This window comes from Coturnix japonica, chromosome 2, assembly GCF_001577835.2.
Source record: "Coturnix japonica isolate 7356 chromosome 2, Coturnix japonica 2.1, whole genome shotgun sequence".
In the NCBI taxonomy this organism is placed as follows: Eukaryota; Metazoa; Chordata; class Aves; order Galliformes; family Phasianidae; genus Coturnix; species Coturnix japonica.
The window spans coordinates 25,386,833-25,414,518 of NC_029517.1; the positions used below are offsets into that span (position 1 = coordinate 25,386,833).

Here is a 27,686-nt window from a genome sequence, read left to right on the forward strand (position 1 = left end):
CATTGGAGTGTATAAAGAGTATACCGATATGAGCTATAAGTCTTTCCTCTCTATCAGGTTATCCTACAAAGACATTCAGTGAAATTTGTAGTAAATCTGCAGATACAACAACAACATCGTTAAATTCAAGAGGCAAGACTTACCTTTCCTTCTCTAGCACTCATACGTTCTAAGTCCTCACAACATCTGTTAAGGCTTCAGATGTTTGATTTTGAACTTTGTGTGTAGCATAAATAATTTTTAAGTGGCCTTACCAGTCCTTGAAAATTCCTGAAATACCTGAACACAAGTAGTAGATGATGTTTCTAATGTTCAAGACATTTAGGTTCTATAAAGAAAATAGATGCACAGGTTCTATTTAAAGAGTTTTGGTACCTTTGAGTCAGTATATATCCCTCAAAGAGAACTGAGATTCCACCTGTTTGAATAAGATGAACATCAACTTTGATTTTTTTTTATTTTTTATTTTTTTTTATTTCACAGGTCTAATTCATATTCATGTCATTGCTGTGCAGAGCTATCAGCGCACACATTGATATTAAAATATAAGGTTCAGCAAGTGCAAAAGATCCTCATATTGAGATATGTATATGAGTTCTCCTGGAGAAGAACAGCAATTCATACCTCCATGGGTTAATAGTTCACTCATAGTTTAAAAGAGATGGCACTTGCTTTGCCAAAGACATATTTGCATTTCCAAGGAATCAGAGCAGTAAACAAGACAAGGGGAGGAGAGCTGAAACCTTTCCTGAATAAATTAAAGATTAATAACCTCTAAGAGAAAGAGATGAAGCATTTGAATCTGAATGGAAACTGTGGCTTTCAAGAACTACGTACAAGAATTGGCAAACTGTGCCTGCTTGTGGTACTCTCCAGTGAAACACTGCCAAGAACACAAATAATACAAGACAATTCAGCCCTTGACCTCACAACAAATCTAAGGAGTTGCACCTTGTCAGGATACATGGATTAGATCAGATTTTAGAACAAGTGAACAACACAATAATGTACATATATTCTGTAATTCCCATTTCTGTAAGTCCATGCTCCACAGCAGTTGGGTATTGATTTTGCTAAGAAACTTTTTTATTTCATTTTACAAGAAGATGGCAGGTGAATTAAAGATTAATTACAGAAGTTTTCAGGATTTCTACACAGAATCATTATTCTCTCCGTGGTTTCTAACCCCTTAGAGTCCTGGACTAATCATGCAGAATTCCCTGTTTTTACAAACCACCACGTCAGGATATGGAAAGAGTCATATCATCCTTCAGTTGGTGAACATTTTCAGAGCTGGTAATGTAGGGCCTGAAATGAAACAGCTACACTGAATAACCAGAGTCAACCAGGAAAGTACTTTGAACTGATCAACCAAACTGAACCCTGAAGAGTACTCTTTAGAAAATACATGATATTTATATGGCTTATATATTCTTACTAGTTTCCTCCACAGTTTTCTATTTGTTAAATTGTGCTAAAATAAGACTGGACATGTTACTGTTATTGGTAGAGTGTATCTATGTGATTCTACAGATTCTTCTGTTATTAACAGATGATCTAGCTTAGTCTGAATTCAGCTCATCAGATCTCAATAAGAATGCATGGAAATCCTTACTAGGGACTTGTATTTCCCCTTGTTCATTAGAAATGGTAGTTTCCTCTATAAGGGAAACAAAACACTTGGTACTTTAAACTTACTGAGGAAGTAAATGAATATTCTTCTCAGAGTATCTCCTGTCATTAACATTTGTTTATCAAAGCTGGGAGGTTTCCCTGAGATTCCTCCAGTCATTCTACTTTTATGACAAAATGGCTGTCAACAGCACTAAGCCTAACATAGAGCAGTACGGTTTCCTCTTTCTGTTCTACCAAAGATCGGTATTTAGAACATTTGAGTTCTCTGACAGAGCAGATGTAAGTCTGTTTAAACACAAATCTCACTAGTCAAAAAGGTAAAATGACTCACTGCCCCTCCTGAGCAGAAGCCATTGGAGTCCTTCATCAAATTTACAACAGCAAAAAGATGTACTTTGTTATTTAACATACAGGATATAGCTCATTCTAAGCAACTATTTTGTAGGACTATTTTACAGTGTTTATTTTCAGAAGCACATAGGGATGATTTTACACTTTCTTAGAATTTCAACTCTTCCTTGTGTTTTTCTTCCTAGCTGAGAAAATACCCAAGAGTGCAATGTATCTCACCCAAAGCTGGTTGCCTTAAAATTAGATCTTAAATTGTGAAATTGCCATCCTAGACATCTTTTATAGACCTGGATACATCCAGAATATATTTCAACTGACCTATATTGGATGCTTATCACAAAATAGGAATCTTACTCAGCAGATGTTTTTCTCTTTCCATCAGCAAAATAGGAACAAGAAAAGGTAACCAGATGATAATTAGATACCAAATATAGGATTTAACAGTTCAATTTATCTACATTTTTAACATGAACAAAACTCAGCTCTAACGATGACTAAAATTACCATAACTATTCTATTCAGAATTCGTAGAAACCACCAAATTAAAAATCTTGAGTAAAATATTCCAGCACTGTAAGGGAGGAGCATCCTGGCTATCTAAAAAGTATTTTGAACATAAAGTTTCAATACTAGAAATTTAATCAGTGAATTCATTAGCTTAAATTCTTTCAAATATTAGAAGTTTCTTTCATGGAGACTAAACTTGAATAGTAACCATTATATTTACTTTTGTATACATGTTGACACATATATATACACACATAGATAAACATTTAGTCTACAATTCATTTTCTGTTATCACCTTCATCCTTTTCCCCCCCTTTTTTTTTCCTCCCCTCCCCCCTCNCGTGCATAAAAACATCTGTTTGGCCTTATCCTACTCTTGCTTTCCTTTAGAATGTTGAATACAGCCATTTCTGCAGGAGATGTTAGAAATTCTACCATTAAAGAGGGCCCTAAATACCAGGTTTACAAGACATCACTTCTTTTACTTTCAGAACATACAGAAAAGAAAGTTAACTTTGCACCATCTGTTATTCTTTCAAATATGAACCAACATAAACATCAGAAATATCCACCTGGAGACATATTTAGATCAGAAAGAACAAACTTGACTAGTTGTTTTTTCTTTATGCAACAAGACTTAGAGAAGTAAATTAGGAAGAAAAAAAAAAGTTTCCATTATCTGTGTGTGTTCTTCAGTTCTCTGAATAAGCCACTACTACACTGGAATACCTCATTATTTCCCATAAGACCACTCAAAGGGAAGGGAAGCTCTATTTCATAGCAGAAGACTCACTGTTTGACAATATACAAAATAGAATTTTGGGCAAACTGCCTTACAGATCTTTTGGGGTTCTTTTCTTACGAATGTAAGGAATAGAGAATGATATTCTTATTACTACTGCTGTGTATTAGATATCCCACCAAATACTGGAAAATAAAGAGAAGAAAAAAAAACAAAAAAACAATTTCATACCCAGGAATCGAAATGTAGCTGAGAATAAAACTAAAAACAAAAACAAGGCACTTATATTAACTGGATTTCTGCTAGCACAATTAGAAAGTCTATTCTGAAAATCAAAATGTCAAAGAAAATAAAAAGTACCTAGATGCCATTCTACTCATAGCTTATTACGATAAATACTAAATCTAAAAATAAAAATATAATCCTTATTGGTAACATTGAACTGTCAAATGTGTTTGGAAGTTTGTATTCCTTCATTTTATATTCATTTTTTTTAACTGGTTTAGGGCAGCACAATGTCAGAGGGTGTCAGAGGGTGTCAGAGTTGCACATTTTCATTCCAAACTAGTACTAAGGGGTTAGGCAAGAAGTAATTGAGCTGCCTCAAAATACTTACATTTGTTATGCTTTCAGACTTGTGGCAAACTAAACATGACGATATCCCCTCAGGGCTGAACTGCTGCAATTATTCAGAGAAATCCATTTTCTTCAGAAACAAAAAGGAAAAATATGTGCTAAATTGCATAAAGCTGTTTAACTTGATTTTTTGGGACACTAAATCATCCTGATTTAAAAAATAAAGAAAATAATTAAATACTTATCTACTTGCTAAATTGGCCTAAATACCCTACCTACATCAAATCATTTCTATTTGTAGGAAGAGTATTAGCTTGATGAAAGCAAGTTCAGATCAACAAACTGATGATACCAGTTTCAAAGCCAAAGTCTGTGGCTTATTTTGCTCTCATAGACACATTGAATGCAACATAAACTTCCTGTCAAGTGAAGACCAGCATATCACTGCAGCAACATAAATTACCTGGTTGAGCTACAGAGTTGTCCCCAAACAAACAAACAAATTATTAGTCATCTAGTTCAACTCACCTGCAATGAACAAGGACATCTACAGCTAAATCAGGTTGCTCAGAGCCCTATCCAGCCTGACCTTGAATGTCTTCAGGGATGGGGCATTTACCACCTCTCTGAGCAATCTATTCCAGTACCTCACCACTTTTATTGTTCTTTTCAAACAAACAACTTTTTTCTTATATCCAGTATAAATCTCCCCTTGTCCTGTCAGAACAGACCCTGCTGAAGAGTCTGTCCCCTTCTCTCTTACAGCCTCCCTTTAGATACTGAAAGGCCACTATTAAGTCTTCCCAAAGCTTTCTCTTTTCCAGGCATAACAGCCCCAGCTCTCTCAGTCTGTTCTCATAAATGAGCTGGTTATCCCTTGGATCATTTTTGTGTCCCTCCTCTGGATGTGCACCAAACAGGTCTACGTCTTTCTTGCACTAAGGACTCCAAATCAGGATGCAGTATTCCATGTGAGACCTCACCAGAACAGAGCGAATGGAAGGATCACTTCCTTTGACCTGCTGGCAACACTTTTCATGCAGCCCAGGATATGGTCAGCTCTTTAGGCTACGAGGGAATATTGCTGGTTTATGCCCATCTTTCCGTTCAGCAGTACCCCCCAGTCCTTTTCAGCAGGCCTGTGTTCTACCCCTTTGCCATCAAACTTGTATTGACAGTAGGAGTTGCCATGAACCAGGTACAAGACCTCATGCTTGTCTCTGCTGAATCTCATGAGGCTCTCCTGTGTCCACTGCTTGAGCCTATCAAGGTCTCTTGGAATGGCATTCCATCCTTCAGATGTGTCTACTGAAGTCTAGACAGATGATTTCAGGCTCTTTGCCTTCTATACCATCATAATGAAATAAGAAATTATTAAAATATTGTTACAAAAACAAAAAAAAAACAAAAAAAGAACACTTATGGATAAATAACTGTCCTAAGTCTATTATTACTGTTATTAATTACTTTCTAAGTGCCACAGGAAGCAATGGAAAAAGATGATTTGACGAAATGTCTAAGAAACTTGCCACTGAAGGTCAACAAATCTCTTATAAGGAATTATACTCAAAAAGATATATTTTTTTTAAATCTTTTATAACACCTACTACTGAATGAATGGCTATGAATTTTTCTCATTGCTACAGAGTAATGTTTCAAATCAGTTCTGCATAAATATAAAATAAAAAGTGAATGATATCCAAACAAAGTTCTGGTACAATTTATTGATTTACTTTTTGTTTGTGAGTAGTGAGAAGCTCAATTGGTAATGCACAAAATTGGTTGCAAAGTTTACTTGATAGTGACAGAAGATTGGGAGCAAGAATCTAAAACTAATGGATTTCAGGAAGCCAGCCTTCTGCTCTTCAGCAGCACTGCACTCTGTTGATGCCTTCCAGATATTACACCATAACTTTGAAATAAACATAGATGTCTTTCTCAAGTACCTTCATCTTTTCAGAGGTGAAGCCTAGTTGAAATTCTTTCACTCCTGAAGACTAAGCTACAAAGATCTTCTCTTTCTGCTTTGCTCTCCTTTCCTATTGTTGTCACTCCTTCACCATTACTTCACAAATGGGAATGTTTTGTCACACTCTTTTCACAACAGCTGTAGATTCTTACAATGACAAGAGAAGATGCGCTATGAATGCAATCATGTAGAGTTCTTGACAACAAAGATAACAAAGACACACCTGAAATACCTGATGCTTTACAGAGTCTTAGAATGGTTTGGGTTGGAAAGGACTAAGGAGCTAGTTCCAACCCCCTTTCCATCGGCCAGGATGCCACCCAACAAATCTGGCTGCCCACAGCCCCATCCTGTTAGAAACTTCCAGGGATGGAGCATCCACAGCATTTCTGAGCAGCCTGTGACAGTGCCTCGCCACCAAGTAAGGAATTTCTTCCTTATATTTTATCCGAATGTACTTTTCTTAGCTTAAGGTCATTTCTCCTCACACTACACTCCTGAATAAAGCATCTCCCCCCATCTTTCCTGTGAGCCTCTTCAAAAGACTTGTTAGAACTATGTGCAAAAAATTTAACTTAACAGTGAACTAATAAAGGTCACAACTATTTAAAGAGAATGATATATCATACAGTTAACATTTCTTAAATTTATGATGAAGCATAACTTCATCCCTGTATGTTTCATTCTTTAAGTGACATTCACAAGAGCTCAGTGCTACTGTCATATAAGCATAAAGCAAAAGGCAGCTCAGTCATGCAGCTGACTGGCTTTGAAGTTCTCTAGCCCTGACCTATAACTACCTGTACTCACAACTGTGCTGTTTTTACATCCTGCTTCATCAAAATGCTGCTCTTAGCAGATCTACAGCCTTCTTATCATTCCCCACATTCCTCTGCTAGTGATCTCATTCCACCCGCAATAGGTACCTAGACTGATCCCATAAAGTGTCACCTGAATTACATCATGCTCCGGAACAGAAATGATACAGCAACCTCACAGATTATATATATATAAATATATAAAGTAAGTGATGTCTGGCGCTCTTAAGAACATATTAGCTTTGTTACTTTCAAACTGCACACAAAAACAGAGCATCTGTTCACTACGGTATTTCTACTTAACAGTTTCATTTCAGTGTTTTATTCAGAGACGTCTACAGATGTTTAAAGAAAGGACATTTCAGTTTGTCAGCAACAGTTCATGTATGTGTCTTCTTCCTTCCTAAAGAAACATAATACAGTGTAGTTTTTTCCGAACCTGAATAACAGCATCAACTTTAGATGTTTGCAGGACTCTACAACAGAAGAACAGATTTGGGCCACAAATATTTCAAATCCATAGCATTACATTATTGCACACCCATTTTAGAAAGCTGAATTATTATTCTGGGAATTTCCTGCCACAGTATACAACAAAGTCCTTCCACCTCAAAAAATAAAAAATAAATAAATAAAACAGAAACGTTAACACAAAACCTAAGAGAAAAGCATTGCTTTTTGGTGGCCCACGTTTCTTGATGTTCACTTTAGTTCAGTATGAGATAAATATTTCAAACACTAGGAAATGGTGGATATTACGTTGGGGAAAAACAACATATTTCCTGTCATTATATCCATAAAGCCTAGCACAAGTTCAGTCAGTTGGGAATGCCTATCAGGTTCTTGCTATGCACTTCTCATGTATGACAATGTTTCAATAAATGCAGAAGCATTTACTACACCAGGTCATTTCATGAGAACAAGAGTGGGAAAAAAAGATACTTAGTGCCTTTTTAGAACATCTTTGACGCCTATCTCTCCTATAATAGTTACTGTTTTTTTCCTCATCCTGTTGCATCCTCATTCTCATTTTGCAATATGGATTTTATTAGCCTATTAGATCTGCTTTCAAAAGTTACATCAGCCGGACAGAATTGCTCCTGAAAATTAATCAAGTTCTTTCTACTTGACAGCTTTTCTACAAATTTGGTGAGAATTAACTGAAGACTACAATCTGCTTGTTTACCTAGGGGGAAAAAAAAGAACAGCTTATAATACGATAATCTTGTGAGAAAAATCTTTCATGCATTTCAAAATCAGCACACTCACAGTGAAAAAAAATGCGAATACAGGCACTCTAGACAAATGAAACTCCTTTCAACAAAATAAACCAGAACACTGGACCACGCAATCCAGAAATAAAGACTTCACACGTATAAAACTTTGCCGATTTTCATGGTAATTCTATTTTTTCCTTGAAAAGACCCTCAGAGGCTGCATGTCGAATCAGACTCTGAAAGTTTCTGCAGATGAGTCTTTACAGCGCAAGTTTGCAGTTGCACCATTTGTTTCACGCCCTCGCAGCTCGCTGCCTAACCCCAGCTCTCAACGCGAGCCCGGGAAGCATCACCATTCTGACCGTGTTCGAGTTAAGCGGTGCAGGTCAACGAGACAATCTGGCATTAATAAGGTGCCAAAGCGGCGATCCATGACAGATGCGGTATAGCCCTCCTAGCTTCAAGTTTGAGCCTAGCACCTCCACGAGTAGCCCCGAAGAGACACAATCCCCCCCCCTCCCCAGCTCCGCGACCGCAAGCAGTTCGGCCGCCCAGCGCCTCGCGAACTTACTGCAGTGCGATGCGGGAGAAGGAAGCGCACGTCCCTGGGCTGCGAGCGAGCCCGGAGCGCTGGGCAGCCGCAGGAACCGGCCATCCAGGCAGCCGACCGCCCTCTGGACCGCACCACCGCGGCCGCCCCCCCGCCGGCTGCCGCAGCCCAGCGTGCCCGGCCCCGCGGGGCCGCCGCCGCCGCCGCCCTATGCCCCTCTCCCCAGCGCCAGCCGCGGCGCACCGCGGATCCCTACATCAGCCCTCTTGCCGGGCCAGGCAGCTGCGGCTGGGCCGCGGGCTTTTAAGCGGCCGTGCGGCAGCGGATCTCCCACCCCTTTCTGGCAGGGTGGCGGGGGGGAGGGAACAGGCGGCACGCACACACACACACACACACACGCGCATATACACACTCCGCACGCAGCCCCTCCCGGCCCCGCGCAGCTGCGGTACCTGTTGTCCTGCGCCCGCATCCCTCGCGCGCCGCTCACCCCACCGCCGCGCCCGCTCCGCAGTCTTTTCCCACCCTCCCGCAAGACGGACCCCAGCAACACAACGCACCCGCAATACCCGCTCAGCACTTACCCAAAGTTTCCCCGGTCTCTCCGCCAGCAGCGGCCCTTACGCTGGCGACGAGGCAGTGGGGCTGTGTCAGCGGTCGCGGAGATACCGTGCGCGGCCCCTCCCGCGCACCTGCGCGCCGCCTGCCCGTCCCTACCTGCGCGCTGCCGCGGAGGGGCTCCCGCGCAGCTCTGGCAGTGATTGCGCTGCCAGATTCCGGTGGGTGGCTGTGACCCCGCCGCCGCAAGCGAAGCCCGACCGGCAACGCTGGTCCAGTGACCGGCTGCCGGTCCGGAGCCCTTCAGCAGCTGCCGGTCGTGACCGCGCCGCGAACCTCCATCTGGGTGTCCCTGGGATGGAATCGGCACGAATCTTAGGGCTGCAACAGCAGCCTCGTTCCCTCTGCTTCTTTCCTCCAAGAGGTGGGTCATCAACACGCGTTTGGGAATCCCCCGTAGGCAGCAAAAAAAGAGGTCTGCCTGTGGTGAGAATTTGCAGATTTACTTGGAAAAGATAAATAGGAAACAGAGTAGTAATGGCCTAAGAATTAATTATTTTATGGCAGTGCATCCCGCTTACTGAATCACAGAATGATTTGGTTTGGAAGGAACCTTAAAGATCATTGAGCTCTGACACCCTGCTACCCACCAGATCAAGCTGCCCTGGGCCCCATTCAACCTGGCTTTTAACATTTCCAGGGATGGGGCATCCACAAGCTCTCTAGACAGCTTGTACCAGTGTTTCACTACCACCTGAGTAAATTATGTCCTCCTAACATCTAACCTGAATCGCTCCTTTTTTTTTTTTAAAGCCATTTCCCCTTGTCCTGTCACTATTAGGCCATGTGAGAAGTCAGTCTCCATCTTAGTTGTAAGCTCCCCTCAAGTACTGGAAGGCCCAGTTAGACCTCAGATCCCTCTTTACTCCAGGCTGAACAAGCCCAGCTCCCTCAGCCTTTCTTAGGAGAGGCACTCCAGCCTTTCTTTATGGACCCACTCCAGCAGTTCCCAGACATGAAACAATGGATCAGATGAAACTTTTGCTAACAGCCTCCCAGTGCTTTTTATGGCAGATTATCCTGGTGAAAAGAAATCCCTCTGAAACCCTAATAAATGTCTAAGCAGAGCAAACAGTATACATAAACGTCTACCTTCACTAAGTTTAGGTGCCACACTAAGACTGGCCTCAGAGCATCAGCTGATATCCTGATGGTTTGGTTCATTACAGTGACCATTAATCTCTATCTTAATTCACTGTGTTGGTATATAGCACTATAAATACTTCATCCATTTCAGGCAATCTAAATGAAATACAGTGTACCGCTAATAACTGCATATAAAACACAGAAGTATGAAAATAAGAAACATTTTACCAGGATTTTTTTTGTAATTTTATAAATGCATCTGTTTTTCAAATCTACTTACAGAGAGTTTGATTTTTATATAACATGCAAGTGCTGGGTTGATTTTTGAATCTTAATGATGTAAAACATTGCCAGCCCTATTTAATTTGTAAAGATTTTTGGTTTCTTAGAGGGGGATTCCTTAATTTACCTAATTTGCTGTAAGCATTAGACTACATGCTGTTTGCTCGTTGTAACTTAGCTTCTACACAACACAGTAAAATGTACTTAACGACTTCGGAATCGCTAGTTTCCAAAATTCATTATCTCTCCAGCTCTCTTTTTAACAAAACAGTTTGAATATTTAGATAAGCTTCAAGGGAATGTGCAAGGGAAATGTATTTTATGTTATATAACACAATATGTACATATTTCTACTATATACTAAGTGATATAATTGCACTCACAACTAAATTTATGGTGTGATATAACTTTGATTATGCTCAATATGCCCACAGTCTAATTATTAAAAGGAAAAAATAATAATCCATCCTTCTCTTTTCATACACATTCACACAAAAATTATAATAATAATTAAAATAATAATAATAAATAATGAAAATAAAAATAAACATGGAAAATAATACTATTTTTTAAAACATGGCTCTACAACTTTGGGAAAAGGAATCCCATGAAAGACAGAATCACAAATTTTCACTTCTATATTTCAGACCCAGTAGCCATCATTATAAATATCTTTCCAAACAGAAGCTTGTCAGTATCATATGACAAGTACTTGGCTTTAGTCTTGTACATTGAATATATTGCCTTCCCTTTAAAACATGGATTTCAAGAGATTATTTTTTTCTCCTAGGGAAGTAATTCAGTCACAGTGTATCTGAACCTTGGGTTCCTAAATATGGATCAAAACACTGAAGTACAATGACTAGTTACGTAATTGCGATAAATCATTGCAGCACAACAGGAAAAAAAAAAAAAAAAAATTATAGGCTCTTCAATAAAGTGTTTGATTTAGTGGATTGTGGGAGGGAGCCTGGTTTTGAAAGACCATTTTGCCTTAAAAATTGCTTTCAAGCACTCTGAGTTACATAAGGTCATATCAAAATCAAAATTACTAGCTAAAACAATATTTCACAGTTACAACCATTTCTTATTGCTTTGTGTAACTTTTGTACAACTCACTTAAGTTGGACCTTTGTTGTTCTTTTCTGCTGCATGTTGGGACAGCATACAACTTCCACAGCTTCCATTCTTATTGAAATGGAAAATGTCCCCCAAGTGTTTGTGCATCGTGGAATGTCAATTCCATCTTTAAAGCACTAGGTCTTTGCTCAAGTAGAAAAATAAACCTCTTTGTTAAATATTTAATTTTCCTTTGAAAGAAGGCAACCCCCCTGCAGGCCAAAGCCAACTCAATACAGCAAAGCTGTGGAATATCAACAGAAAAGATGTCAAGCTAAGGGATGCCAACATTAAGATTTTTAGTTTGCACTAAAATATACTTAGGAAGTCTGCTATCCATGAGGCCAGCCTTAGAATCACGCTTATAGTGTCTGCAGTTCTGACAATAGGTCAATTCAGTGGTGGATAGACAGATGGAATACAGATAGACTTTCTTAGCCTAAAGCACAAAGACTGTTTCAGAGTAGCACATTCATGTCATCAGCTTTGGTCTGGTTTCAGTTCTACGAGCACCATATAGCCCATAGTCTCCTCTCCTTCTTTATTCAAATACATACCATAAACATATTAAAATATACAGAAAGTTGACCCTTAGCAGCTCATTCTCTCACAGCACAGAAAATAATTGATGTTGAGGATCTGCAGCCAAAATTTATAAATAATAAATTTATGATAGTCTATCCTTCTGTCTATGTTTGAATATTTATTTGCGTTGCTAGGCATGACTTTAGATTGCTTATTTAATATGCCTTTATCATGAACTGAGAGCCCTAAGCCTTCTAACATTTGTGAAAGAAAAAAGCATCAAACCCATGAACCTTAACAGTGAAAACAATTCCCAAACTCCATTGCCTTTTATTTGCTATTGAGAAGTTGCAACAGTATCAGTCATCTGCAGTTATTGTATATTAGTACTTCTGGGAGAAACAGAGTTCAGTCTTCCAAAGATGATTTCATTGATAGCCTTAGCCTGGCTGTACAAAGTCACAGGTGTAAACTATTCAAAACTAATCTAACTCCATGTGAATTCAGCTGAGATAAATTAGCTGTATGTAATGGAAATCTGTTTCAAAATATGTAGTTATCAGAAGCAGATATAGTTCACCAAAAAAGGAAACTTATCAAAAGTTAAATCACCTAACATACACTTTTTTTTTTTTTTTTAACTTTATTATTATTTTTAGTGGGAATTTAGTATAAAGAAAAGCATCTTTCACTCAGTAAATTCTATACTCTGTATTTTCATCAGGAAATGTCAGTATACAGTAGGAATATACTGCTACCTGCTTGCTGCCCAAGACCAGACACACCGCTGTTGCTCCTCTTTCCCCCCCGGCGCTCTTGTCTCAAACCATCAGAACATCTTACAACAGGACTGCTGCTGGATCCTGGTGGTGACTATCCCCACTTTATGCAATTCTTACCTCTTTCTATCTTTTCTGTACCCTGCCCTCCCTTCTCCACCGCCCTCAATCATCCATCCTCCCCTTTCCTATCTCTCTGATTAAGATTTGTAATAAACTGGTCGTGCCAACATTTGAACCATTGTTTCTTAATCTCCTGCTGGGTATACATATACCAAAGAACTTCCTCTCCCTCCTATAAATTAGAGCAAGACAGGGAGAGACACAAACTAGGAGGACTAATTGACATACTTAAGGGCAAGACTACCATCCAGAGGAACCTAGACATGCTTGAGGAGTGGACTGAAGGAAACCTTATGAAATTTGCCCAGAACAGAAGCAAAATCCTGCACAAGGGAGGGGAAGGAAAAAACTCTGCAATGGTGGGACCAGGCTGGGCACTACCTCCTCTGGAAAAGCCCTGTGGATTTTAGAAGATAGCAAGCTGAGCATGAGCCTACAGGGAGCCCTGGCAGCAATGATGACCAACACCATAATGAGCTATATGGATAGGTACACTGCAAGTAACTCAAAGGGACTGATTTTCTCCCATTTCTCAATATTTGATACATTTTCAGTACTGTCTTATAGGATAATTCTGGCTGAAAAGACCTTGATGTCTTCTAACCTCTAGTAAAGATTAAATACGAGATTAGACAAAGTCGATCTGAGGTTTCCTCTGTTGTCTCTTGCAACCTTACAAAGACAGAGAGAGCACAACTCCTGTGGGCCGCCTGATCTAATGCTGTACAGTCCTTATATTTTTCGTTACATACAGACTGAACACTTATTTTCACTTTTTGGCTATTAATTCTTTTCTTCCCAGCAGGTACAAATGTAAAGAGCTCATGTTCTTGAGAGCCTCCTTGCAGATAATGACAGGCTACTGTGAGGTCTCCTCAAAGCCCTCCTTTTCAAGGCTGAACAAGTCAAATTTCCTTAGCCTCTTTCACAGGCGTCAGTTTGGAGAGGCATCAGTGAAATTTCCATACTTAATTATTGCACAGATAAGGCATTGATTGTATAAACTGAGATGTAAGAGCAATGATATTTGAATTACTACTGTATTTTTCTATACTCTGGACTTTAACAGCATTTCTAGTACTTTAAGCAACAGCAAATGGATTATAGTGCCTTTCAGTGAATTTAAGCCTACTTTTTTTGTTACTCATTTTTACTTTTGTCCACATATGCAGTTTTCTCCTCTGTTCCTCCTATTTTAAAGATAGATCTCACTCTAAAGCCATCTTATCTCAATGGGAAGATTTTCAGAGATATAAATGGGCAATGGGTTTACAAGCTCATTAATCTACATGAAAAGTTCAACTTATTTCAGCTGTATGCAGGAACGAGCCCTTAGTCATAGTAGTTGAGAAGTGTTTATTCAGTCTGAAAAGACTATTTGGTTAAAGATTATCTAAGAAGCAGATGTCTTCTAACTCATTCATTCTTAAATGCTGTAATATAAAAGACTATTAAACTCTATAAATTCTTTAATATTCAGCTAGGCTGGAGTTAAGGGGCAAAAAGCATTTACTTTATATTTCTTGACACAGCATTATAGCAGTGACATGCAAAATTTTTTCACTGCTCCTCCTTGTATATATACACAGAATATCTAAAAGAAGCATCTGGCTAACTGTCATTAAAGAAAGATTTTAATGGAATATGTCAAAGATGGTTTTAAATTTGAAAAGATGATTTTAAAACATTAATGATCATCTGTATATTTACTGAACTGTCTCAACTATGCAAAAAGACATAGCATGTCCTTAAAACAATTGCTGAATCAGAGCACACATTTGGGAATTACTAACATTCAAAAACCAAGGTAAGTTATTATAGGAAGGCTTTATTTTATATGTAAATAATCAGCAATCTAAGTGTAATATATTCTCTGGTAAACGGTAATCATTTCACAGTCCTGATAGCCTGAATTATTAGATGTTATTAGATCACTATATGCACCTTGCACAAAGATCATTCCTGTTAATAAAATAAAAAATGAAAAACATATTGATAAATTCTTGGCTTTTGTTGTCTTGATTCATGGAATTACAGTGAAAATAGAAACAGTGCAAATGGTAAAATTCCATGTTCTTGCAGCACATGGTAAAGAGCAGAGAGAACAAGAAATATATAGAGTACTAACAGTATTTCAAAATTCCTTGTATTCAAAACATACCTTGTAAGAAGTAAGCATTGGAAAGAGAACAGAAATGGACATTCCAGCATTCGAAGTTTCACTAACCCGTCAGCAGTTTTAAAACAAACTCTTTTGCAACTCAGTATCCCCATGTTGTTTCCACAGTAGCATTTTGGAGACCCCTATAGAAATATTAAAGCAGATGTGTTACTAAAAATGTTCCATTACAGATCCTTTAGATAACTTGCTTTATATATATATAATATACTTATACTATATAAGTATATATATATAAGTATACTATATAAGTATACTACTTATACTATAAGTATATATAAGATATATATATATATATATCACTGTAATTCCATGAACCTTTCTGTTTCCTGATTCATCATTGATTCCTTAGATCTTTAGTCAGCTGTTGTCTTTGTAAGATATCACTTTTCCTCTCCATAATAAAAAGGTTTGTATATTTTTAATGATTTGTTAAAGTTCTACACTGCCATTTATCATGTGTATTCTGTTCTGTATTACTTGTGTCAACTGATAAATTAAGGGAAAAAGTGGATGTTCTCAGCTCTCTTCTGTTCAGTCTTATCATAGATAGTGTAGGCAGATGATTCTTACAAACATCAACTATGTACATATTCATTTATCCACTTACTTATAGACACATGGCAAGCTACTGCTGCCTTTCTTTGATCTACCTGTAGGAATATATATATATATTACATATATATATAAAGCAAGTTATCTAAAGGATCTGTAATGGAACATTTTTTAGTAATATATATATACATATATATAATATAATATATATTGTATGTTATATATATGTATATATTTAATTTGTAAGCCTTTTTATACGTCCTACCAGAAAATACCATTAAAATGTTCATATTTGTTATGTGATCATTTATGTTTTATGATATGTTTTATGTGATGTTCTACATACAGTTGAAAGAATGTATGAAAAAGCAGTTGAAAGTATGTATGAAAAATCATTCTCCACTGACTTCTATGGAAATAAATACAAACAGATTCCAGGGGTATATTTAGCATTTTGTCATCTTTTGCTCTTGTATATTATTTTACAGAACACGCTATTTAACAGCGAAGTTCTATTCTATTTTCACTATTGTTAGAGCTACCAATATAAATAACTCTAGACGTACACCATACAAATAAGGTTAAAATAGTCATTTTAAGAGTAACAGGATCCTCTGAAAAAAGCATTTAGTGGTATGCTTAGATATATTCCACTTCTGTTGTTGGCCCATTAATTAACTAATATTTGGGATCTATGCATGCAAAACCAGCACTATGATTTAAGACTGTGATTTTTAGTCAGAATGTGTTTTCCCCCCTCTGGGTAACAAAAATGCTACATTTAAAGACAACCACAGCTTCCTTAAAAAACATAAATAAATAAATAAATAAATAAATAAATAAATAAATAAATAAATTACAGATCAATATTTCACTCCTGTCTGGGCCTTCAGTGGTACATTTTCTTTCATATCCCCCAGGGGAGACTAAGTATAGCAACCATGTTTCAAGCATTCCCAGTCTAAACTCAGGATCGAGGTCTGTACAAACCACAGGAGAATTGATTGTATTTACATAGAAATACAGACACAGGGCGAAGTGGTAGTGTTCCAAAAACTTTACAGAATCTCAGAATAGCTGTGGTTAAAAGGGACCTCTAGAGGTCAGCTGATCCAACCCTCCTGGCTCAAGCAGGTTCACCTAGAATAGATTTCCCAGGGTTGCTCAGCAGTTGAAGTGCATGGTGGGGGTGCCCCAGTACAGACCTCTTGTTCTCAACGAATACACACTTGCAACTCTTGCCTTATAGGAAGATAATTAATTTTTTATTATTTCCTGTGAATGGAGACCAATGTAGAAAAATTAACTGGACCAAAACCAGAATAATAATACAGTATTCACATACTTTCAGAAAGACAAAGAACTACTGCAATTTTGGATATCTGAATATGTGCAACTTCTAAGGAGTTTTGAAGGACAAAAGACACTGAACTTCACATTAGGCAGTAGGAGCCACACACTAGAAATTAGATTATAAATGTTTGCCTAAACATATCTAAACAATTTTTAATACCATTTTGAAGAGCAAGCCCTTATTTCCTTATGTATATTTTACTTCTCTGATTGATCTTATCTAAATCCACAAATTCTTCTGCTGTGGAATCTCACAAAGCAGTGAGCACAGTAGAGTTTGATATCTGGTTTTGGTATCTAAGAGTCCATGTATGTATTATTCACCCAATCTATAGAAACCCCAACCTTAGAGCTTTGTAGCAAAAGAAATGTCTGTTTCTAAATAGTAAATTAAACACAAATTGGGTAACCAAACAACAAATACAGTCCATGAATTTCCTACCTCCTGAATGCAAATCTTAATTACACTTTTTAGGCTAATTATTCTATGCTTAAATTATAAGCAGGTATATTACAAACTGACATTACCACCATTTTCTGTAATTCAGCATTTTTTATTATAGTTTAGCTTTATCAACTCTGAAAGGCTGAGAATTATCTGCTCCAATGTATAAAAAACACTTCAACTTTTATTAATTTTGATGAGCCCCTATTTTCATGAGTAGTCTGTCTATCTTGGATGGAATCACTACTGCCAGTCTGCTAATATGAATAAACATGCACAGCCCATTTCACAGAACACAAAACAGTTCTGATGTTGAAAATTTTGCTCATTTCTGCCACTTATTTATTCAGGTTTGTTATGTGGAAAGTAAATCCTTGATATTGTATGTATGCATATGTATGAACAGTCATCCACCTGCACGGAGCTATTTTTGGTGCAGTGCTTTAGCACTTGTGAGTCGGAATTTCAGAACTTATCTAGAATTTTCAGCCTTTAATGATTAGTCCTTGATCCTTCTGTAGGAGGCTCACCTGACACAGATAATAAGGAAGGTAGGCTTGATGCAGGAGAATGGGAGATACAGAATACATTGTGCCTGACAATTCCAAATAGTGCTGCAATGAGCAGAGCTCCTGTGATGTAAGTAGCTGTGAAATAAGACATTGGTACAGGATCTTCTTCAGTTCCTCACCTGAATCACCTTCAGAAAATGTAAATTCAGCTTGAAACTGCCAAGTCCAACTTCCTTGCTTCTGTGTTGTTGTTTTTCCCCCAGTTATGTGATATTAAAGCTACAAAAAAAAAAAAAAAAAAAAAAAAAAAAAAAAAAAAAAAAAAAAAAAAAAAAATGTTCTTAGAGATGCCTAAATCAGATCCATACTTTGTAAAGTACCTTTCAGTTTCCTTTTAATGAAGGTGACAGAATATTGCACAAAAAATTCATTAGTCATAAAGCTGTTTTTAACATTAGAAACACTAAAACATAACAGCATACTGATAAATCAACCTCTGTTTTTTCCCTTCTACTATTTTCCCTGATGGCACTGCAGTAGCTGTTGATTTTTATGTGCATACTCTTCTCTACTAATGTTACTCTTCAGAACTTACACATTTCACACAGTGCAGGCTGAGCACAGAAAAGTGTGATTGAATCTAAGGATTTTAAGTGCACATTTAAATGTGTATGTGTTTCATACAGAAACATGGATTAGCAGGGCAATATAGACATGTCTGTTACTGATAACTGCTTGCTGTAATTTCACAGTAAGTTATCAGAAAATCATTTCATAATGTATTGTAGTCCAAACATTCAAACATAACATAAAATACAGCAGTGACACATATAGCAAGTATAGAAATCAGAAATAATCAAGTAAGAGCTGTACACTGGTACAGAGAATAAACAATGTTGAACAACTAGGAAGACCAGGAAATAAGCTCTGATTCTATTTATATATTGTTATATTTAAGAGCCATGTTCTCTAGCACTTCTGAATAAACAATATTCTTGCACGGGGGAAAGTATTTAAGATTAATTTCCAAGAGGAATTCATGAACTGGAAGCCTTCTACAACGTAAAATATCAATTAGAAAAAATGTTCTACTAATATGTAAAACTATTCAGAAGTCTACATATGAACTAATAACATTTATTGTTCAGCTTGTCTGCAGCCAGCTTTAAGTCTCTTTAAGAGAAATGAGGTTTTGATGTTCCTACTCCCTGTTTTTAAACAGTGTTCAAAAAGAGAGGTCAGTTCTAACTAGATTTGACATACAGTTAAGAGGTACAGAAGAACAGAACTCAGGAGTAATACATTCATATAATTTTTATGAAAACCAGTGACCAAGCAGGTGAGAGACACCCAGCTTAGCACCTTAACTGGAAGAAAGGTTTCAACATGACCACAGCTAACTATCCTGCTTGGTCTTTCAGCTGACCCACATGCACACTGTATGAGGCAGGGCAAATTTAGGATCTTTCTGTATAAGCACAAGTATTTCAATTTACCCAATATGAGACCTATTCAAAGCTGAAAGTACTAGAGACAGAATGCCTGGCATGAAGCAGTTAGAAGTGGAAGACAGAGGATAAATGCATTCAGGAGGCTGGGGCTGTACAAGTCCTCTGTCCCTGTACAAATACTCAGTGAGGTATTGTAGAGTTGCACTGTAGCCCTTTGCAGACACTCATATCCCCACAGGTTCTTCAAAATGCCATCACTAAGTGTGGCAAAGCTGAACACAAAATGACACATTTTAAATTTAGAAGTGTTGCAGCAAAACAATTTTAATTTGCTAAGACAACCATTAATTACTCAAAGCTTCTTCTTAAATAACTGAGCTATTTTCTCAGCCTGAGGGACAAATCTATTCTCACAATAGGAAAATCTGCAAAGTTTGTCAAAAGAGAAATTATGCAAAGCTACTTCATCCTCCTTAAAGAGATGGTGGCCCACATTTAAGAGAAATGCTGAGCTTTGATTTGGCTAAAAATCATACCAAATAAGATCTCAGGTATAACTTTAAAATAATATTAAATTTAAATAAATTAATTAAATAATAAAATTAAATTTCACATATTAGAGGCTACTTATGGCAATATGATACATAAAAATAGAGGTATCTCTCTTAAGCAGCATAAGAGAATTGTTCTTCAGTCTTCAATCTTCTTTCTAGAAAAATAAAAAAATAAATAATCCAGTTAGCCATATGCAAAGTAATGAAAGAATACCTTAAAGTAATGTCAGAGAGAAAGCTGAGGAATTTAATCAGATGAAATGACTGATTTTCCATACACAAGAAAATAAATAATGATAAAAGAAGAAATAGAAAATTATCTGCAAATTAAAGAGAATCTTGAAATGTGTATTTTTAAAAAAAGTATTTAAAAATATAACAATAACAAAAAAAAAAGAAAAGAAAAAAGGCTTTATTATGTATTTTGTTTAAATTATCTTCAAGGTCTATGAGGAGTTTATGTAATTTTAATAGTGTCTGAAATTAGATAACAGTGCATAAAAACCCCTAAAATATGATGATAGTTTTTTCAGGAAGCATGTGGCATGATGTTACTTGCCTCAAGTTCCTGCTGAGAAGCCAGGAATTAAAGGATGGGTAAAAAGAAAATCACTTTCAAACTGGCAAAGGAACAAATATTGCATGTTCATCCAAATTATACATCTGAATAAGAAGCGTTTTATCCTAAATCCTAAGAAAAGTAACTTTGAGAAATACTTTCTTACCAAAAGGCATTAAGAAGGCTACAGAAGTAGAAATAGTAAGTTATGCAGTAGTTCTATCTACTCTCCACTTTGCAAACTGACAGATTAAGCTTTCAAAAAAACATAATTCATAAAAGAAGAGCTAGATAATAAATACTGACTGTAAAATCACTTGCAAGGAAGCAACACTTTGCTGATGCCATCACCCTGTATTGTTTTTAATTGAGCTGTCAACTGAGATTAAGTTATTTGAAAGGCTCTTTCTATTCAATTAAGCTTCTTAATAAAAGTAATTGCTTTTCTAATTTCCCATTGGGCTATTACAGTATAATCCAGTATCAACTGGAAAAAACTAGAGACTCAATCGTCTCAGTTGATATTTGGAATGGGGCTATAGCATCAGCTATAGCCTTGGCAAAATAGTATGTAGGCAAGAATGAAACTGTATATGTTGCAGGAGAACAAATAGGGTAAAACTCAGCCTTTAATAATTAAGATGTGACAAGAAAATGGTTTCATATTATTAGGTTCCCCTTAAATTGATATACTTTAAAAAGCAAATGAAAGGAAGGGGAAGTGCAGCAGCATTTCCTCACAAAAGCATGATCAGATAGCTGAAGACTAACTAAGCTAAGAGTGAAATGAAAGTACAGATGAAAGTATGTTTACAGTTCTTACTGAAATGTTGAGATTTTTCTTCACATAAGAAAAAAGCCCTACGTGAAATTTCTAATTTCTGGAATACACGATGTCTGGGCAAAGAGTTCCCTCAGTTTCTAGATGATTATATAACTCTTGTTCCAGTGTGCAAATTTGATGCAGTTAGCATCAAATAAAACAGATAGTCAGTTTCTGTGGGCCTCCAATGAAAGTCAAAAATAGATGGGCTGCAAAACAAGTGGAAGCTTTCAGAGTACTTTTTTTCTTTTTTTAAATTATTTTTTATATCTCTGAGATTCCTACTACTTGAGTTCTTTTCCAACAAATGTCTTTTGCCTAAATGCGAGTTAGATAAAATAGTTCCTATTTGTATGGTGCCTGGCACACATACAGTACAAGTCACCGTAGGTTTAGGAAATTCTACTGAGATCACTGAAAGGTATCCTGGAAACAGCACTTAACTAAAAGTCAGTCTTCTGGAAGCATGCAGTTCAGTATAAACCAGAGAAGGAGATTTCTAAGTTCTTCTCAGCTTTCCTTCTTGCAAAGCAAAAAGCACTAAAAATCTCAGGTGCAGTACCATTTAATTAACTTTCTACCTAGAACCACAGACTGGCTTTCCACAGAATTATGGATAAACTGTCATCCACATAGGCACTCCACAAGAATCAGTTTAACTAATTATTCAAAAATATTTAGAAGGTTTTTGTGCATGTATTTTTTTCTGTTCTGTCTTATAACAGGCTGCCTTAAATACTTATATTTTAACCTAATTCTTTTCTTATAATTAGAAACCATAACTATTTCAGCATATTTTCAGAATACTAAGCACTGTACATATGTCTAACTAGGGACTTCTAATGCAAAATTTGCAATGCACAGAATGCTAAGCTGCTCTGAATTGAAGCAATGCAATTGCTTTGGGGAAGGGAACATAAAATAATATGTATTTTATGTTAGATGACTACACCACAGGACATTCCATAATCAGCTAAACTACTGGCTCATTATCTCTTTCATAACTATGCCAAAATAAGATATTTTGCAAAATGAATCTTAAACTTTGTAAAACAAATAAAAATCTAGCTTTATTACTCATGAATTAACAATATAAAAAAATTACTTCTTATATACAGAACATAATACTTTAATTAAAAAGAAATTTCAAGCACTGATTTTAAACATGCATGTTAATGTAAAAAAAAAAATGCCTGCTATGCAAAGTGATTCATACTCCAGAAGTGTTACATGCAGTATAAGCAGAAGTGTGTAGGCATTTACAAGATACAGATAAGAAGTTCTCCTATCTCAGTGTATTTGCAGTCTAATGTTAAGACACATTTCTTCCACTGCCAGTAGTTAACCTCCTTCTGCATGCCAGTTAGTATTGCTTTCCATATTAATAATTTTATGATTCTACATTAGAATGGCTGGACAAGACCTCTAAGATAATCCGTCCAACCACCAACCTACCACCAATACTGCCTACTAACCCATTTCCCGAAGTACCACATCTACATGTTTCTTGAACACCTCGAGAGAGTTACATTTCCTTGGGCAACCTACTCCAGTGCTTGACCATTATTTCATAGAAAAAGTTTTTCCTAAAAAACAACCTGAACCCCTCTTCCTACAGCGGGATTCTTATTGGGTGATTCATTTTGTATTTTTCTGCATATCTTGTGTGGATTTAATTTTTATTCTGTGTACATATGTATATATATATTTACTAGAACGACAAGAAATATTTCCTACTCTATATATGTAGATAATATATTTTACAAAGGCATCCAGTTAAACTACTGTGGTTTGTGAAGATGCCTTACTTAGAGGCATTAAGATAATTGTACACAGTTCAAGAGCTACCCTTGCCTCAAAAAATTTATGAAATAACTATATACCTCCAGAAGTTCAAGATATGAAAGAACTTTGCAAAGGATGTATATCCTGAGTAGATCAGTATATACACACAGCAGTATAGCAACAACTGCATGCATCTTCATGGAGTTCCATTAATTATAGAATGAGTAATTTTTTAATCTTATTTTTCTTCACAAGCTATGAATATTTTTAGTGATAATTAAATAATATTTTAAAATATGTATTAAAAAAGGGAAAAAAATATAGAAGAATAAAGGAAAGGAAAGTATCATAAAATTTGACCAGAGTAATAGCACCAAACTGTATTTTGCATTATGTTGAATTATCAATTCAGTTATTTTAACAGGTGCTTGATTTACCAGTGTGTAACATGGCTCTTTGAACAACAGCACTTAGTAGTGAGAAAAATTATTTCAGGGGCTATACTTGATTGCAAATGCACTTACCACCCACAGCTCTGCGCATCTTCCTTTCATTAACAGCAGTGGAATATCAACTTAGATCAGAAGGAGAACAGTACATTTGAATTACCTGATAGATTTGAAGCAGGTAGGACATGGTTTCAGAAACTGTCCTTATTTCTGGATTCAATTTCCTTTATTTTGCAAGTTAAAACATTTGAACTTTAGACTTCTGTAGTACACGCATTTATATATGAAATACAAGGCTAAATAAAATTTACAGCAACTGTGTCCTTTTTAAAAATGTAGCTGCTTTTGCCAAGAGTGTGGTTCCAATAGAATCAAAGAATCACCAAGGTTGGAAAAGATCTACAAGATCATCCAGTCCAACCATCTGCCTCACTAAACCATGTCCCTCAGTACAACGTTGAAACCTTTCTTGAACACACCCAAGATACCTGACTCCACCATCTCATTGGGCAGCCCATTTCAGAGTGACCACTCTTTCAGATAAGTAGTATTTCCTAACATCCAACCTGAATCAAGGTGTTTTCATCACTGAATCACTGCATTCTTCATCAGCAAGTCATTTTGCCTTGCTTTAATAATCACTTAAAGTCTGTATCAGGGGGGATGGAGCATATAAAGAGAGGAAGACTGCTCAATTAAAAATAATTTTTAAAAAAGAAAGATAAACCTTGTGTTGTAGTAACAAAGATTAGTGGAATCAGTACTCTAGAATAAAACTAATGAAAGTGTGTAAACTGCAGGAGACAGAACAACTATGTAGTTACATTAAATGAAACCAACTGGCAAATGTGAAAATAGTGTACATCAGCAAAGGCAGATGGTGTCTCTAAACCTAATTTTCTTTAACCAGTATGTACCCTGAAAAATTCAATCTTTGCAAATAAGACACCTTTACAGATAAATTTAGTAGAAATGACATTCATTTACACTTGGCACTAATCCTAACCATCTTCAAATAGCAATCGAAACCCATATTGTATCATCTGAATGGTGCAAAATTTATGTGATTCTACCACTAACACTTTTGCAGTTTACACAACTGAAAATGGTTTTGTCTGCATCTCGGATAACATGCACTGCCTCAGATCAGCAGTTTTCCATTCAAGCTTTAATCAAAACAATACACTGAGCACTCACATGGGGCATTAGATAAGCCTTTTGCTAGAAGCTGACTCAGAATGTCTGCATTCATTCAAATGCTTCTGGAAAACGTTTTTTAACTAAATGCATACATTTCTGCTACTCAGTAAGAAGGATTATTCTGTGAAGGTGAACTTGCTGCAAGAGTGCAAACTTTATTAAAACACATTATCAAACAAATGAGAAAAAAGCACAGAAAGAATTTCAATATCTCTAATTCTATTTCTATCTTACTGATGGTATCAAAACATATTCCCTTATGAGTCACATATAACATACTCATTTTCATTTGAAAGTTTTCTGGTCATCAACACAATTTCCAATATACCCAGCTAAACTAAAGATCAACCATAGGAACTGAATGGTCTTCTTCAAGATTTTCTTCTATAGCAAGGACATTTTTATTTATTACTAGTAATTATTAACTGATTTATGTATTCTGTTAAAATATCTAAGAATGTCCGTGGAATGGAAAGTTATTGAACTGCCATAAACAAAGTGAAAAATACCAACCTAGGTGCAGTTAATAACAACATAATATTACAACCTGGAAAAACTATAGCATTACATCATTAATCTCCATAGGAAAAAAAAATACTAGATGTAAGTTACACAAAAATAGTGATGGTCACATACCAAAGAAAGAAAGATTTGCTTTCCTATCCCAAAGATCAGGGCTCACCAAAGACTGCAAAAGGAGGGATCTCCAAGAAGAGATCCAGCCCTTGAGGCAACCAGCATGTAAATGAGGATGAGGGAGAGATGAAACCTGCCTTGTTCCAACCCTTCCAGTCATACAGGTTAATTGATTTCACCCATTCTCCCAGAGCTGGCTTTGTCCCTTCACCAAATGCTCAATCATTGATTCAGGCCATGACTTATCAATTACCATACAATCTGTAATAGATGCTTACCACTACATTTATTTATTTTTAACTGCAGGCAATTTGGGAAATATTTTAGTTAAGAAATTGGAGTACTTATAAGTGAAATGGTATCTTTATAACTCCATCTATAAGTCTACAGAATCAATCTGTGAAAAGATAAGAGAATATCAAATGTATACATTAAATGTTCTCTTCCGGGATGCTTTAAATAGCAGCTATCTTAATACATTTTAGAGCAAGAAAGGAAAATTAAACCTTGAGTTACAGAAAGGACAAACTGTGCCTCACAACAATTATATCAGGACACCATGTTGGTAAACAACTGACAGGTGCAAAGCACTGCCTTAGCAAATAGATTACAAATGAAAGCAGTCATTAAATGAGCTATGTTTTGAATGTAAAATTCAAGCTCTTCATTGTCTTAGACAAGCATCCAGCACTTTCACAGATACTTACATCCACTGTGAGTTAGTACTGTGCAGAAATTCCACAGGGTGAAGTAGGTGGCAGGATCAATTTCTCCTGCAGAAACATGCATGATGAGAAGGGGATTTATTTTTAAATTTAACTTTGCATAATAGCTTTAAATTTTCTATTATGTTGTTAACTATGAATACATTTTGTTCTATCTTCACACAGGTGCATAGGACCTATTCTTTCTTTTAAAAAACTTACTTAAGTACTTAATTTGCTGATAGATTTAAAATACAAATTAATTACTTGTCACTTGGGATAAACAGGCTCTATAACAAGCACAAAAAAAAAAAGTTAGAAATTTGTCATGTTATCAAAAAAAAACCTCCTATGGAAATTCAGTTTCAATAAGTTTTGCAGCATCTGATTTACACTGAATAAATGAGCCTTACAGTTAAATCTTTTTCCGTATTCCCTATTATACATTCCTCTTCCCCTCTCACACTGCATATTCTTCACCTAGGAATCAATTCTACTTTGTTTCACCTGGAAGAACAGTCTTGTCCAACTTCAGAAGAGTCTGCAGAATCTTTCTGAACATCTTTGTATGCATAATACAATCAACAGGCAACTTAAAAAAACCGCTTAAAGATAAGTGACAACCACTTCATTTTCGGAATGAATATAAATAATGTATTCAAAAGCCAAGTAATAATAACTCGTGTGCATAAAACAGCAGGGATTGTGCTTAGCTCCTCAGTCCTTACAATCTTGATTCATTGTTCCTGTAGAAATCTCTTCTCAGTATAACACATTTAAGCTCAATGTAACCCCACTTGAGTTTGTATCTTCTAGATATTAATAGCCTTCTGAGACTGTGGGTTTTCTTCAGAAGGACAACAAAGCTTGCAGTATAAAGTAAGAAATGAACATTTAGAATACTAACATGTCAGTAAATTGGCTTTTTGATGGTGCTACTTGATTTCTATTTGCAATTTCTATTTGTCAATACATTGGCAAATATATAAATTCTCTCTATACAAGTATCAGTTCCGGAAGATGTGCTTCATTTTTTATGGCCTAGAACTGTTATGACTGATATAGTTGCTATTTAGAAAGCAAAAGTTCACCTTTGAAAAAATAGCATGTATATTAATATTTATTGCAATATCATTGTCAATTTCAAATGACTACATAGTGCTGATATAATGCTGAAAGACTGCTTTGAAGCTTTCACATAGGAAACAGTTTCAGAGATATCAGCAGGCTGCTTCCATGTGGCACATTTCCAGACAGTGAATATCAGAGTCAGTGGTTGGTGGAAAAGAATAGGTATTTTGTTCTCAAATGAGACAGAACAGTTTTTTCCACTAGTCAAGTTATCTACACTTGCAAATTGCTGAGATGCACTGGTCAATTTGTTCATTCATCCATTCAAAGAAAAAAAGCTGTTAAATCCAGTTTAGTTCAAGAGTCAAAAAGCCTATTCTTAAATCCCGCCTTCCCTTATCATCCCAAATAATTCTGAAGAGGTGGTGAGAAATGTAATTTTACTTCTTTATAAGCATGGAATGTATGCTCTTTTTTATCTTGTACGATTATGGTTAAAAAAAAAAAAAAAAA

General features: G+C 36.3%; 1 protein-coding gene and 1 long non-coding RNA gene across 8 annotated transcripts in view; both read right to left on the reverse strand.

Annotated features, from left to right (window-relative positions):
• The window catches only part of DGKB (diacylglycerol kinase beta), a 339,581-nt gene extending 321,358 nt beyond the window's left edge, over window positions 1-18,223 (reverse strand). For 2 of the 7 annotated variants that reach the window (XM_015853622.2, XM_015853623.2), the window contains exon 1: window positions 8,387-8,544. The gene's annotated coding sequence lies outside the window, so the exon portion shown is untranslated. Of the gene's footprint in view, window positions 1-8,386; window positions 8,545-8,949; window positions 9,263-15,058; window positions 15,202-18,120 lie in introns of those variants that run through there. The other 5 variants (XM_015853625.2, XM_015853624.2, XM_032443169.1 and 2 more) reach the window with 4 other exon arrangements.
• Window positions 18,224-19,995: 1,772 nt separating this feature from the next.
• Window positions 19,996-26,381, reverse strand: LOC116653032. Its single transcript, XR_004306414.1, has 3 exons — window positions 26,106-26,381; window positions 23,638-23,722; window positions 19,996-20,101 (listed from the first exon to the last, which is right to left on the reverse strand). It is a non-coding gene; the product is annotated as an uncharacterized LOC116653032 (long non-coding RNA).
• Window positions 26,382-27,686: the final 1,305 nt, after the last annotated feature.